This window comes from Melopsittacus undulatus, chromosome 7 (genome assembly GCF_012275295.1).
Source record: "Melopsittacus undulatus isolate bMelUnd1 chromosome 7, bMelUnd1.mat.Z, whole genome shotgun sequence".
Classification (NCBI taxonomy): domain Eukaryota; kingdom Metazoa; phylum Chordata; class Aves; order Psittaciformes; family Psittaculidae; genus Melopsittacus; species Melopsittacus undulatus.
In genome coordinates, this window is record NC_047533.1 from 62,462,926 (window position 1) to 62,476,367 (window position 13,442).

A 13,442-nucleotide genomic window follows, 5' to 3' on the forward strand; every position below is an offset into this window, starting at 1 on the left:
CAACACATACACATCATTACAGCCTCTTGCTATTTGCCTTTTTGTTTCATTAGCGAGCTATAAACAACATTTTCAAGGGTGATTTTTTTTGAAAGCATGAAGTTGGAGACAGTTCCTTAAGTATAGTTATAAATTCCACATAGTCATAAAATTCCAAGAGAAGAGTCTTGGAGAAAAATCTTTCATATAGCTAAGAATTTTGTAGAAAATAATTTTTAAGTTATTAAAATTAATAAAATTTAAAGTCTGGAGTATTTTATATTTAACTCTGAGTATATTTAACAGGTAAACACAGAGCGTGCATGTCTTAGGATAGAAGAAATTTAACATACTTTTTCATTAAGTTTTAATTTTGAAATTGTATGTGCAGGGTAAATTCAAAATTTAACCCAAATTTGAATAATATTACTAGCCTGTTTCTGTTATATCTTTATACCACCACCCCCTCTTTATTTTTGGCTTTTTATCTGATTCTCCTGTTGACAAAAACTCAACTACTTTCAATGTAATGTTTTTCTAGTGTCTCAAATGTGACCTTGATCACCCCTTCTTCAGAACACTCTTGTCACAGACAGCCATACTTTTCCAGAATACTACTAACAGCTTGAGAATTTATTCAGTCTGCAGTTCTAACTGTATCTTTTCCTGCTCCCTCTGATCAGTCTGTCTTGAGTGCTGCTTTACCCCCGCGTCTTGTTTTTTTTCCTGCCCACATTTCTGAACAAGTCTATTTAGATAGTCTGTTTCATCAATTTTAACATCAAACTCTATCATTACCTGTTTTGCCTTTAAAAAATAAGCTTCCTGAAATCCCACAAAATCCTAACATCAGAGCAGCTGTCTACCTAGTAAAATAAAGACATAATTTCATTACCATGTGCCAGTATCCCTGGTTAGCTAAACCCAGCTGGCACTGGAAACAATGGTCCACAAAAAAAAGTGTAGCATGAGCTTTGCAAGGCAAGAGTCCACAGCATCCTTTTCCCAGGATACTTGGAAACATTGTACATTGTGGAAAGCCAGCACAGCCCTTGATCTGACCACATAAAATTGAGGAACTACTCTTTCATGAGGGCCTTAGTCAGTATTCTAGTCTGAAAGGCTCTTTCTTCCTGATTGTATATAACACATGCACTGTGTCTGCCACTGCAGATCCCACCCACTGAAACAAAGGAGTTGTGAATGTGGTCAAATAGTTTGTTAGTTATTTTAATCCCAAAATACCACATTGTGGTATAATTATTTTTTACTAAAATATTTTGTGCACTGTTTATGTAGTATCATTTAAACTCATGACAGCATAACACCTACTAAATCAGGCAGAAACAGATATCTTCTGTTTGTGATATAAAAAAGCATATGACACCTCAGTGCAGAATTATGACATAATTTTCCCTGATTGGATATTTCCATCTTTCACTTACTCCTGGGTTATACTCTGAAATAGTTATATGAAGTCTGTTTCCTTATTTGAAGCCAGATAGAATTCTATGTTTGAGTATTAAGCTTGCTTTTTTTTGTTTTTAATTTACTATTTTTGCTCCCTAAATGAATATGTTTATTGCCTTTTAAAATTCTATTAAAATCTGGAACACAGTATAGGGATGAGCTGCTAGACTTATTATGTGCATATAAAACCACATATATATTTATATATGCTAATCCATTTACAACACTCTTCATTTAGGAAGTGTATTATTAACTATGATCTGAATTACTACAAAACAACTAAAAAGCAATGCACTAGGAACCATTCTGAAAGTAAAAATACTGTATACCCTAAAAACATTCTTTAAGAGGCATAAACTCTGAAGCACCTGTTTTCCTATTTATCTAGATACTAGATGTGAAAATCTCAATTTAATTTTTTTGAATGTCAGATTAACATCTATTAGTCATTTACAAGGTAATTAACATTCCTTCTAGACAAAAGAAATGCAAAGATTTCCTATCTGCTCTTTATAACCAACCTTAATACAATGCTACTTGGAGGTGACATTGTATAGTGGAACTTAAACAAGAAAGTATGTAGAGAATCAATAGGAGATGGTGATACATGATGCTGAAGGAGAAATAGCTAAGTTAAACGAGACTTTGAAAGATACAGGGTTTGTAAAGTAGTGGTAAGGGGATTAAACCCATGTGATACGTTCAAAAATCGTTTTGGCAATTAGGAGTCAAAGATGAGATGAAGTTTTAAGTACAGAGAACGATCCAAATGTCAGAAGAAAATAACTCTGAAAGTTTGATTTCAATGGCATGAAATCTAAAAGTACAGAACATGAAAGGACTGTAGAGAAATGTTTCTGCAAGATTGAGTGAAATTCCTGAATGGGTTCAATTTTTTAAATTTTTTTTAATGTAAATGTATAAAGTCTAGAAAAAGCAGTTGCACTACATGGGAATGACACCTTTTAGTGACAACTTTGGAGGCATGAAGTCACAGAATCACAGAATCCCAAGGATTGGAAGGGACCTCGAAAGATCATCTAGTCCAACCCCCCTGCAAGAGCAACCTAGAGTACATCACACAAGAACTTGTCCAGGAGGGCCTTGAATATCTCCAACGTAGGAGACTCCACAACCCCCCTGGGCAACCTGTTCCAGTGCTCTGTCACTCTTACAGTAAAGAAGTTCTTCCTGATGCTTATCAGATTTCTTCTGATGCTCTGGCAACTAATATCATGCTAAGACATTCTTAAAGAGAAATCCTTTCTCCACCAGTCTACCCACTCTGCTGGAATTTCCTTCTTCCAGCATCAGTCACATCATTGTCTCAGTTCTTTCAATGCTGCATAGGAAAGGTCAGCTCCAAGCAACACTACTTTGTGGCCTCCTCTTTACCTAGTAGTGGATGATTCTTGTCATCTCTGTTGGATGCAACCGTGTTAGTTTCTCTTTTTTCTGAAGTGGCTTAGGAAGAGCACTGTTCTTCATTTAAGAGTCTGCTTCTTTCCTACATTTTTATTTAGAAAAAGATGAAATGTAAACATCAGCAGTTTCTTCTAACACAGCACAATTTCTCTGGTACTCAAATATATAATTCAAAGCCACCACTATTAATGTTTTTTGCTGCCGAGATGTTATTTTAAAAAGATATTTTATGGTCCCCTCCCTTAAGAGAAATGACAGATAAAATTGTTACTCTTTTTAAATGGTGCCTGACTTGAAGATATTGTTAACATGTGGAATAGATAGAGCAATAGAAGATGGTACTCCCTTCATCAGGGTATTGCCACCTTGTCACTCAATCCTATCCTACTGAAGGTATCTGAGAATGAAAAGTCTGTTTATATGTTACAGCTGCCTTGGATATCTCACCTTTTCTTCAAAACTTCCAGGCATTGTATATCAGTCCACTGCATATCCAGTTGTATTTACCTGCATTTTCACTCTTCTTTCTCAGCCAATACCTGCCCTGATAATATTTTACCTCTATTTTCTCTCCAGAAGTGTATTCAACATGTTTTTAATAACTTACTTTCTTCCACTAACATTAGTTATGCCTTCTTTTCTTTGCATTCTAACTACTATTTTTAAATCTTTCATCGTCCTCCACACTTCCTGATCTTTCTTCACTAACCATTTTTATTTCTTTGGATTACCTGTTCCATGTTAGAAGTCTATTATTCTTCTCCTCCTCTTTCAATCTTCACCTTAGTGTCAATCTTTATTTCAAAATTTATCTTTTTTCTGAAAAGTTGTTCTTAGTTTCCACATACATCCTTTTCCAAAGGATTTCTAATCAGTGTGCTAATCTACAAAGTCATAGTCCTTTCTTCTTTCTGGAGATTACTCTTCATTGCTCAGTTGCCTTCTTGTTGCCTCTTGTATGCTTTACACCCAGTTTGCCGAGCTAGATATCTGAAGCAGCTATTAGCTGTTTAGGGCAAACCTAAACATATATGTTGATAAGATATCCAACTAGTAATAACAACCCTAAACCGGTCCTTGCACACAGATGTAAAACATCTTAATATTTGCTAAAGAAATTTAACAGGCATGAAGCAGCCAAGATCTAGGAATATAGTTCCGCAGTTACACAGCCCAGTTCAATGTTATGTTACAAAAAGCAATCTGAGCATTTTCTCCCTACTAATAACTAGTACGATCTTACCTGTACAATTAAAGAGCAATGTAACCACTTTACATTTAACCACTTAGCATTTAATTCACTAGCCATGAGTATATATATATATATATATATATATATATATATATTGGGTTTTAATGTTAAGTTAGGTGACCCAGTTTTATAGTTTGTGGTTTTATAACACAATAAAATTCTAGTCAAAATAACCACAGAATGTATATACAAGGTGAAGACACTGTATCATAGAAGAAAGATCCCTCTACCTCAATGAATAATTCATTTGTGAAGCATAGAGGTGATAAAAATCTGAGAATAATAAATAAATGTAATCCATACCACAAAGCTTGGGAGCGCTGAGCAGAGGTTACTCACTTGAGCTCAAAGATAGTGGAAACAGTTTGGTTCTAGCTGCCCTGCTGAAAATGCCAAGACTGTTATCTACTATGTTTATATAATCAAAGCTATGATCACAATCTCTTCAACCACAGGTGCAAAGAAAACACTACAGCAGAAAAGCAGCTGTCAGTTGTTTCTAGAGCAACTGAAGAAAACAGGTTGCTAATCCAAACTGATGACAAGAATGAAGAAAATTAAGAGACCTTTACTCCAAAAAGATTTTCAGTGGCTGGCAGCAGAGAATGTAGGAAATATACTGTGGTTTGTAATAATTGCTGTCTGCCCTGGGAAATGGCATCAAGGCCAGAGCAGTCACGGCTCCATGCAAGCACACACTCTAATTATTGAAAAACCTGTGTAGAGTCTCAATGTTAATCAGTCTCTCAGAGACTTCAGCTTTATGTGGTTAGTGCAGATTTATGGCATTTTTCTTTTCTTGTTATTAAAACTGATATTTCATAAGGAAGAAACTATCTCCAGACAACTGTTAAAATGCAAAGTTTCAGTCATAAAAGAGAACGGCAGGATTATTCTGAGACTATTCCACAGAGAACCCAAACAAGAAGGGTAAAGAAACAAAACATCAAAGACACAAGGAAAAATGCAAAAAGATGAGATTTTAAAATATTAACTAAAGATGCAACAGTTGGCCTATAGATTCAAGAGGTTATAGTGTAATTAATTAAGTGCTTGTTACAATTAGGGGAATAAAACAGTGCATACGCTAATGCAACATGAATAATGCATAATTATAAGAAAAATTAAAACAAATTCAGAGGTTTGCATGGCCACATTACCTGAGTTATTTACATATTGTATCAATAGTGTCCTTAGAAAACAAAAAAACCCAGAACTTTAAAATTCTAATACATAATCACAGTTTGCTTCCTTTTACTAATGTTGCAGTAATAGTATAACATACAATTACTGATTATTCCATATTTCAAATTATATTTTGGTCCACAGTACTGAAGAAGTTTCGAATTATACACAATGGTCTTTGCCAAATAATATACTTAATCAGTAACATTTCAGATTTTCTACCAGCTGTGTCTGCAAATTTCTGGAGAAGTAGAAAAAGTTGTGTGTCTCGGTATCTTTTCTCTTACTCTTACATATTACATCAATCTCTACTTTCCAGAAGTACCTGCCACTTCATAAATAGTAGAACCCTGTGAAAGTTCACAGAAACGAAACCATAAAAATTGCAAACTTCTGTGTCACTGACAGGATTGGAGAAGTGCTCGGGAGGGGGAGAGATAGCTGTGTTAGTCACACATCATTTAGTTGTTGTCATGATTTTGAAAATATGAAATTGGAGATCTGATTTGTCTACAGGTTTTAATTTACTAGTGATGGTTCACTCACTTCTGTGGCCTAAATTAGTATTAAAATAATCCTTCTGGAAAGACATGCATAAATACTGCATAAGAACTGACCGTAGATTGTACTTATAATTTAGAAGTGGCATGTTTACTCTGTGTAGAAAAAGACTGTGCAAGATACCCAATTATCTATATGGCAACAGGATGTTCAAAAGATGTAACCGGAATAAGCAGTTGGAATGCCTGAATCAGAGCACAAGACTGGAATCAAGAAAGGATATGCAAACTGACATCTGACATTGGCTTTTTATTTCACTTATGATGCTAATGCTTGAAAAGAAAATAAGGACAAAAATACCACAGATGTATGTGCAGAAAAGATGCACAATGATTTAAAGTACAAAAACTTGTATGGAAAAGCAAGCAATGTGTGTTCAAGAATTCTCTTATCATCGTACAAAGCTGTTAGATAGAAAGACATCTAGGACTCTATTTTAGACTAACTTACAGTCCACTTCCCTAACTGTGATGGTATGATAAATCATGTCACTTGCACTTAAAAGTAAATCACAGGTGAAGTTTTTTACTACCTGATTTACTCTGAAAATGCAAGCAATCACGTACAACAACCAAGAAATATTTATGCAGTCAAGTGCTTTATCTTCTGTAGAGATTATGACCAAGTCCAACCCACAACCAGAACACCTGTTTCTTGGTTTGGATTTGAATCTGAACAAGCTCCAGCTAATCCTGGGAGGAAAAACATGCACTGAAGTCAGTATTTTATTCTCAGAATGGCATATAAAAATGCATCCCCATATGAAGTAACGTGTACCAAAACAACTAATACTGTGATAATGGTTATAATAGCAAATAAAAATAACAGGGGAAACATAGAAAGCTGTGCTTGCTAGTGTGTTTGTGAGCCAGACAAATCAATTATACTGATGATTACTAATTGCAGATTATAACTTAGATGTGTATCAAAGAATGAAACCACTCTGTAATAACCTAATTGATGTTTTGTATATAGCAGTTTAGATCTGCATATTCTTACTTGTATACATTTTTATTTCTCAGTATTAGCTGCCACACTGCCTTAGTAGAGATGTATGTCTCTACTTCTGGATGCATGTCCAGAAAAAGTTGAGGGTTTCTCACTCTTTTATAAGAACATCATGCTGAATTGCAACTGTATGCTGATTATATATTATCTATAGCATAGACATGAAGGTCTAGGTTTTCATACTTCTTTCTACCTGCATCATTATAACTGTGCACTTGAATATTTAGATGCCCACTCTTAGAATTTGAAAAACTGAATTTTACTGGGTGAAATACAAAATGAAGTATCACATTTATAAAGTACAATATTCTACAGTAACTACTGCAAACTGCAGTATTGTTATTGTTACTTATAGTGTCTTAAACAATTGGTATAGAAATCCTGTAGTGATATTTTAAAAAAGAGGAGAAATGCTTGATTTGTACACGTAAATATAATTTCCATTCCCCCAAAATTAAAAATACTCAATTTAACTTTCAAATCATACATACAGCTATCATCAATATTTATCCTCTGCTTCAACTATATAAACATAAAAAAGTATAACACTTCATTCTATGATACATTATTATCAATTAGTGAAAATACAGCTGAAAGCATCAAAAATATAAACAGAAAGTGAATTTTAATAAGGGCTTAGTCCACTGCTTTTCTAACCTGCCATTTATTGACCTTATAATAATGACAGATTATTCTACCTTTTATAATAAATACAAGATTTTTTTTAGGTAAGAAACTATCTAACTCACCATAATCTTTTAAGACTGAATGGCAGGCTTGATTAGCACTTTTTTTTCACTTATAAATGAAGCAGATATTCTGCAGACTTAAAAAATTTAAATCAAAATTGTTGCATTAAGCAATCATTGGCCATATAAGAACATATATATGATTTTTTATTTTATTTCATTAAATTTTATCCTATTTTATAAGCCATCCACAATTATATGTCAATATCCTACTTTTGCCACTGCCTGCACTAGACATTGTAAGCTGTGTCTTGATGAGTTTTCATGTACATAAATAAGTTATCTGAAATGAATGAACCCTGACTAAATGTTTCCTAGAAAAAAAAAATAGATAACTCTTACTAAACTTCCATGTGGATATGACTGTGCTATAAGCAATATGATCTGCTTTTCTGGGCATGCCTGCCTATATACTAAGTTTCCAGTATTTCTGTGTGTTCCTGAAGCCCTGCTTGCCTACTCCCTGTCTGTATGGATACAGAATTTTGGCTCTCTTCAAGAGGCGATGTAAACATAATGAGAAAAAAATATCTAAGGTAAAAATGGCGAAACCAAGGGACTGCTGTTGTAAGAAGGCCCATTTTGCTATAAGCTCAAAGAAGAATCAAGAATTAGCTTTAAATTAGAAACATCAGTACTTGAAGGAAAACATTAGCTGCAAAGGAGAATCACTAGCTCTTTCTTTAGAAACATCTGCTTGAAAACAAGCCAGATAGCTGTGTGTGTGTCACACATTTTTGTCCAGTACTGTATATTGATAAAAGTAAAACCAATCAAGTGTAGGATCTTTGCAATGCCAGTATTTAATCCACTTCAGTGATTGCATTGCTATGGTACTTTAAGAATCTATGCCATTTAATTTGCAACTGAGAAAAGAAATACTAAATTCCTGAAGGTTCTTGGGGAGCTTGTCTTTGTAATGAGTTCTCTCTGGCTGGGTAACAGGGACCCAGCTCTCCCAGGAGTGTGCAAGGCAGTGAAACTGAATGCTGAAACTGTATACAAAGACTGAAAGGCAGTGCCTAAATTCTGCTGAGGTTGAAAAGGGTAACTATGAGACCTTAGCAAGAACTGAGATGCAGAAGTTTACAGGGCAGACAAGAAGACAGCTGTTAAATTACAAAATTAGGTAATCGTAAAATTAAAATGTAGGTGATTATAAACCTACATTATGCAAAATTCTTAACCCTGTGCTTTTTAAGCAGGAAAGGTTCTGGTTCTGCAGAACAGATAGGAGGAATTCTGTTGATTTCCAAACTTGTTATCCAACACACTGTCCCAAGCCAGTTCTACCATTTTTTTTTCTTGCTCTTTGGTCAGCTTCAGTTTAGCAATGCAGTCATGCTGCTGCTGGTTCCAAATACACACCTGAAGTCTTTCCCCCATCAGACTAAGCAGCTCTAACTAGGCCTTTCCATTCTACCCCCAGCAATGAGAAATGCCATTTTTTGGGATGTTGACCCCAGTAGTAGCTGGTAAAACCACCTTCCATAAGTAGAGGCACAGGTATGTCCTGGGTAAATACTCTCTTCAGGGTTCTGGAGACTCCAAATTCCTCCCAATAAATCCAAGAGTAAAGGCACATGGGTGCTGGCATTAGAGTGTATAATCCAGCAGGAGATTATGTCTTTCATTATGGATGTTAGCTTCTAATCTTTCTTGCAGCAAACTTGTATTGTTATCTTTAATATTGCTGTAATCCATCTCCCAGGTGAGCCAGGTGACTAAACTTCAGCTTGTTTCAAGACAGAGATACTGTGTACTTAGCTGAAACTGTTTGAAAAAAATTATTAATCACTCTGTAACATATATCTGGCAACATTTAAGACTAAAGACTGAAGCTAAAGACTGATGTTGGTATGACATAAATGTTATGAAGGTTTTGAATTGACAGTCAAGTCCCAAGAAAAGGAGCCCTTAGCATCATCCTCACTTCTTTCTGTAAAGATTAAAAATTCAGAAAGCATGAGGATTATGGAAAAAAATATGGTCAGGGTAGGTGATTCAGATGCCTGCATTCTCTGCATCTGAGGAAACTGTGGTGTAAAATTGCTACATATGTATGTACTACAGTTACAGTAAAGTTAATCCATAGAAGAATCAATGCCAAGAACATCCCTTTCCAATAAACAGTGTACTCTCCCTAAGGCTAATCCTTAAGAAACTGCCGGATACAAACTTCTGTTTCACATTTAGAAAAGAATGTGACTCCACAGTTTTGCCCATGTGGCCACCACAAGACAAAGGCATTTACGTCAGAGCCTACTGCAACTGCACGTAGATCCAAGTCCAGCTATTACCATAGCAAAATGTCTTTTCCAGGATTTATGGTCCTAAACTGTCATTGCCAGCTGCTGTCTTCAATTTCACTTTCTAAAAGATGTTACTTTGACTAGATAAGTGATCAGAAAAAGGCTGGACTGAACCAGTATTACTTTGAGTAACATTTGGATGTCCCTGCAGACTCAGGGGCAATAAATGTCATCTCCAACTCTAAACACTGTTTTGAGGCAGATCCATGAAGAATGAGTGAAGCTGTCCTTTCAGGGAGGCAGATATAATGGCTTATGCTGGGGAATTTCTGCTTCTCTATTCTGGACATCATGCAACAAGTTAAAAAAATCTTCCTTCTCTTTGCAAAGTACAGAAAAAAATCAGGCAAATGTTAGTGATTCCAGCAATATATCATTTCAACAGAAGCTCTGTGCCTTGGCAGTACTTTACTGAATTCTCTGGCTTCATCAGTTCAGTTATTATTTTATAGTATCTGGTAATTTAGATACAGTTATTGTAGGTTCTTCAGCCTGTATTAGATATTGTCTATACTCCCCAGAGTTTTGTATCCTGTTTCATACTTCTCTTGTTTTTACCAGTTATCACCTATTGTGCCTCAGTATTTTACTCTCAGGTGCTTCAATTACATATGAATGTGATGCGGTTCACAGCTGCTAGTTTCCATTTTCCATCTAAATACCTTTGTACATGAATGGAGTAACCTACATTTAAATTCATACAGTTGTGCAAATCTACTGTATTTCAATTTTGGGGTTTGGGGGTTGGTTTTATTTGATACATTATTTCTAACTGCTTTTTTCCTCTTTCCATATCAAAAATAAAACAGGAAAAAGAAAAAAAAAAGGGCAAGATGTCACAGAGCCTACCCCTAAACCTGAAGGGAAAGAAGGGAAAGAGGCTAGCTTGGAATATTAGAGAGCCTATTTGACCTAAGAGATTTGGTCATACTGGCTCCTTTGGTGTAGCTCATGTACTTAAGCTTGGCAATTTCCTTAAAAACATCTATTTCAAGAAAAAGTAGCTTGTCTTCTATCTTGTTTTAATGTCTTAGTAATAGCAGTAATTATTTGCAAAGCTTTGTTAGTACCCCACAAAACTGACTTTCAAAAGCACTTTCATCCTGCAATGAAGCAGAGGCTGTTTTCCCAGTACTCCTAAAAATAAGAACCTTTGAAAACAGAGACAAGGTCTCTGGTCTAAGAGTATTGCCTACATAGACAACAGCCAGGTAAAGAAGACGCAGATGTATGAACTGGCAATGACATTTATATGAATATTCTTTGACTCATTTTCAGCAAATATTTGCAATGTCCAATACACATACATGTATTTGACATATTTGACACTTGTGTAATTTTTAACATAAATACGAAATTCACATATACCTCACATCATACTTCTCTATGCTCCTCATATAGTACCACAGGATAGTGAAATAGAATTTAGTTTCAAATTCTTGCAACTTTGAGGTTGGGCTGTAAGTGTTAAAATCATATGAGACAAGAATCAGTGCACTATGTTATCAAAACCATTTTTCATTTTACCAGGTGATTTTTTTTCCTCACTTGTTTGTCAGAACGTCTTTGCCTCAGTCTACATTATTCAGAAAACATAGTTGGTAGAAAATATCAGTGAAGAAAAATAATCTGGCCACAACTGTTTTAAGGATGCTCCCACTTCTTAAAGTCACTTCACGGAGCAGATAATTATCTGTTCAAACTCATGGAAATGCTTTGAACTAATGGTATTAATACTCCTATGGTATTTTGTTAAGTACACATCTTTCTGCTTGTATCTGAATTTCATACTCAAGTATGCTTTTAATATAATGCCAGCCCTCAGAAAAAAAACATAAAAAAATAACCATATATTCTTGTAGGGGAAAAAAAATCTCAGTACTAGAACAGAAAACAGCTGCATTGGGACAAAAACAATTCAAAGCAGAATCCTTCAATATATAGCAATATAACATTGTATTTGTTTTGATTTTTTTCTCTTCTGAATCCCATGAACACTAAATGTATCTTTTAGACTAATTTGAAATAATTTTGAAAGTAAATAATTTGGTAGGACTTTCAAAATCAATTGTTAATCTATTATTTGACTGGCAGTCTCACTAATCAGGAAAGCAGCATGACCAAGGGTAAGTAAATACAAATCAAAATGCACCAAGAAATAAATGTCTGGAAAAACCAGCAATGCACCAGGGGATTTTCTGACTTCAAATTTGTGCAAATACAGATTGAGCTTAAGATGTGTGGTTATTGGTTAAACAATTTTTAATGAAATATAAAGACCTATGTGCTCTTAAATGGATAATTTATGTGCATTGTTATTGTCTCTCAAGGTTTAATTAAATGTTTGCCTTGTGGCTAATCAGCTACAATTAATAAATGAAGTCTATGCTCATGTCACTGATAGGGAATGTTAAAATGGCCTCCATTAGCATTTCAGTATCACTTTTGTGGATGATTGATAACAACAATACAATGTACCAGAAACTTACACAAAATAATTTGGTAAGAGTACTAAGACAAATTACATTCGTATAAAGCAATGTTTTTAACACGGTGCATAATTTTAAGTTCAGTTTGAAGGTAAGTAAATGTGGAAGTGCATGCCTGCAAAGTGCTTTTCATCCCCAAAGTTTCTGAAGTTCAATTTTAGTATCTACTACACCTAAAAAGAGCAACACTTCTTAGCCTTATAGAAGTTTACACAGGGGAGCAAAAACATCCATTAATCGCTTGACCTACTAAACCCAAAGGATTTGATCTCTGGCACAATACACGAAATTTTGTCCTAGGACTATGAAACAATGCCACATTATTTTCCTAGGCATGGCCTTTCCGTGCCTTTTCACTTCTGCTATTTTAAGTTATAATCCTCAGTAGGTGAGCATTTGAAATGTAGGTGAGCCTCTACCCACTCTCCCACCTGAATACATTATATAAATCACAGACCAAGAGAGAACAGGCCAAAGGCAATCCTGGCTGTCACTGACAGTGTTCCAGAAATCGACTAGAAAGAGAATTTCAGATCTCCTGACCTCAAAAGACATCTGTTCTATGTAGTTAACATACTGTTATTTATCATTTACACTGCAGTAGTGCACAGAGCTCTCAGGGCTAGGCTCCATCAGGAAATGTTACCTGTAAATAACACGTATTTACTTATCTATATCAGTGTTTAAGATGGGAGGCAATCAACGTGTGTAACCAGAGCTAGAAAACAATAATGGAAGAAGAATTTTATAGCAATTAAGGATAAACAACCTGCAGGGTCCAAGTGTAAAACTCAGAATTTCAACTTACTGAGGAAAAAAAATAATCCTTCAGTGTAACTTAATATGAGCACCTTTTGCTGTCAAAGTCTTTCTGATTATCTCAATTTTTTTTTCATTAATTTTAGCACAATCTATTAGACAAGGAAAAGAACTGTATTGGATAATTCTATTTTCATCACTCAAGTCATTAATTTTGACTGCACCTCTTTCGATTTAGTTAGGTTATCATTCA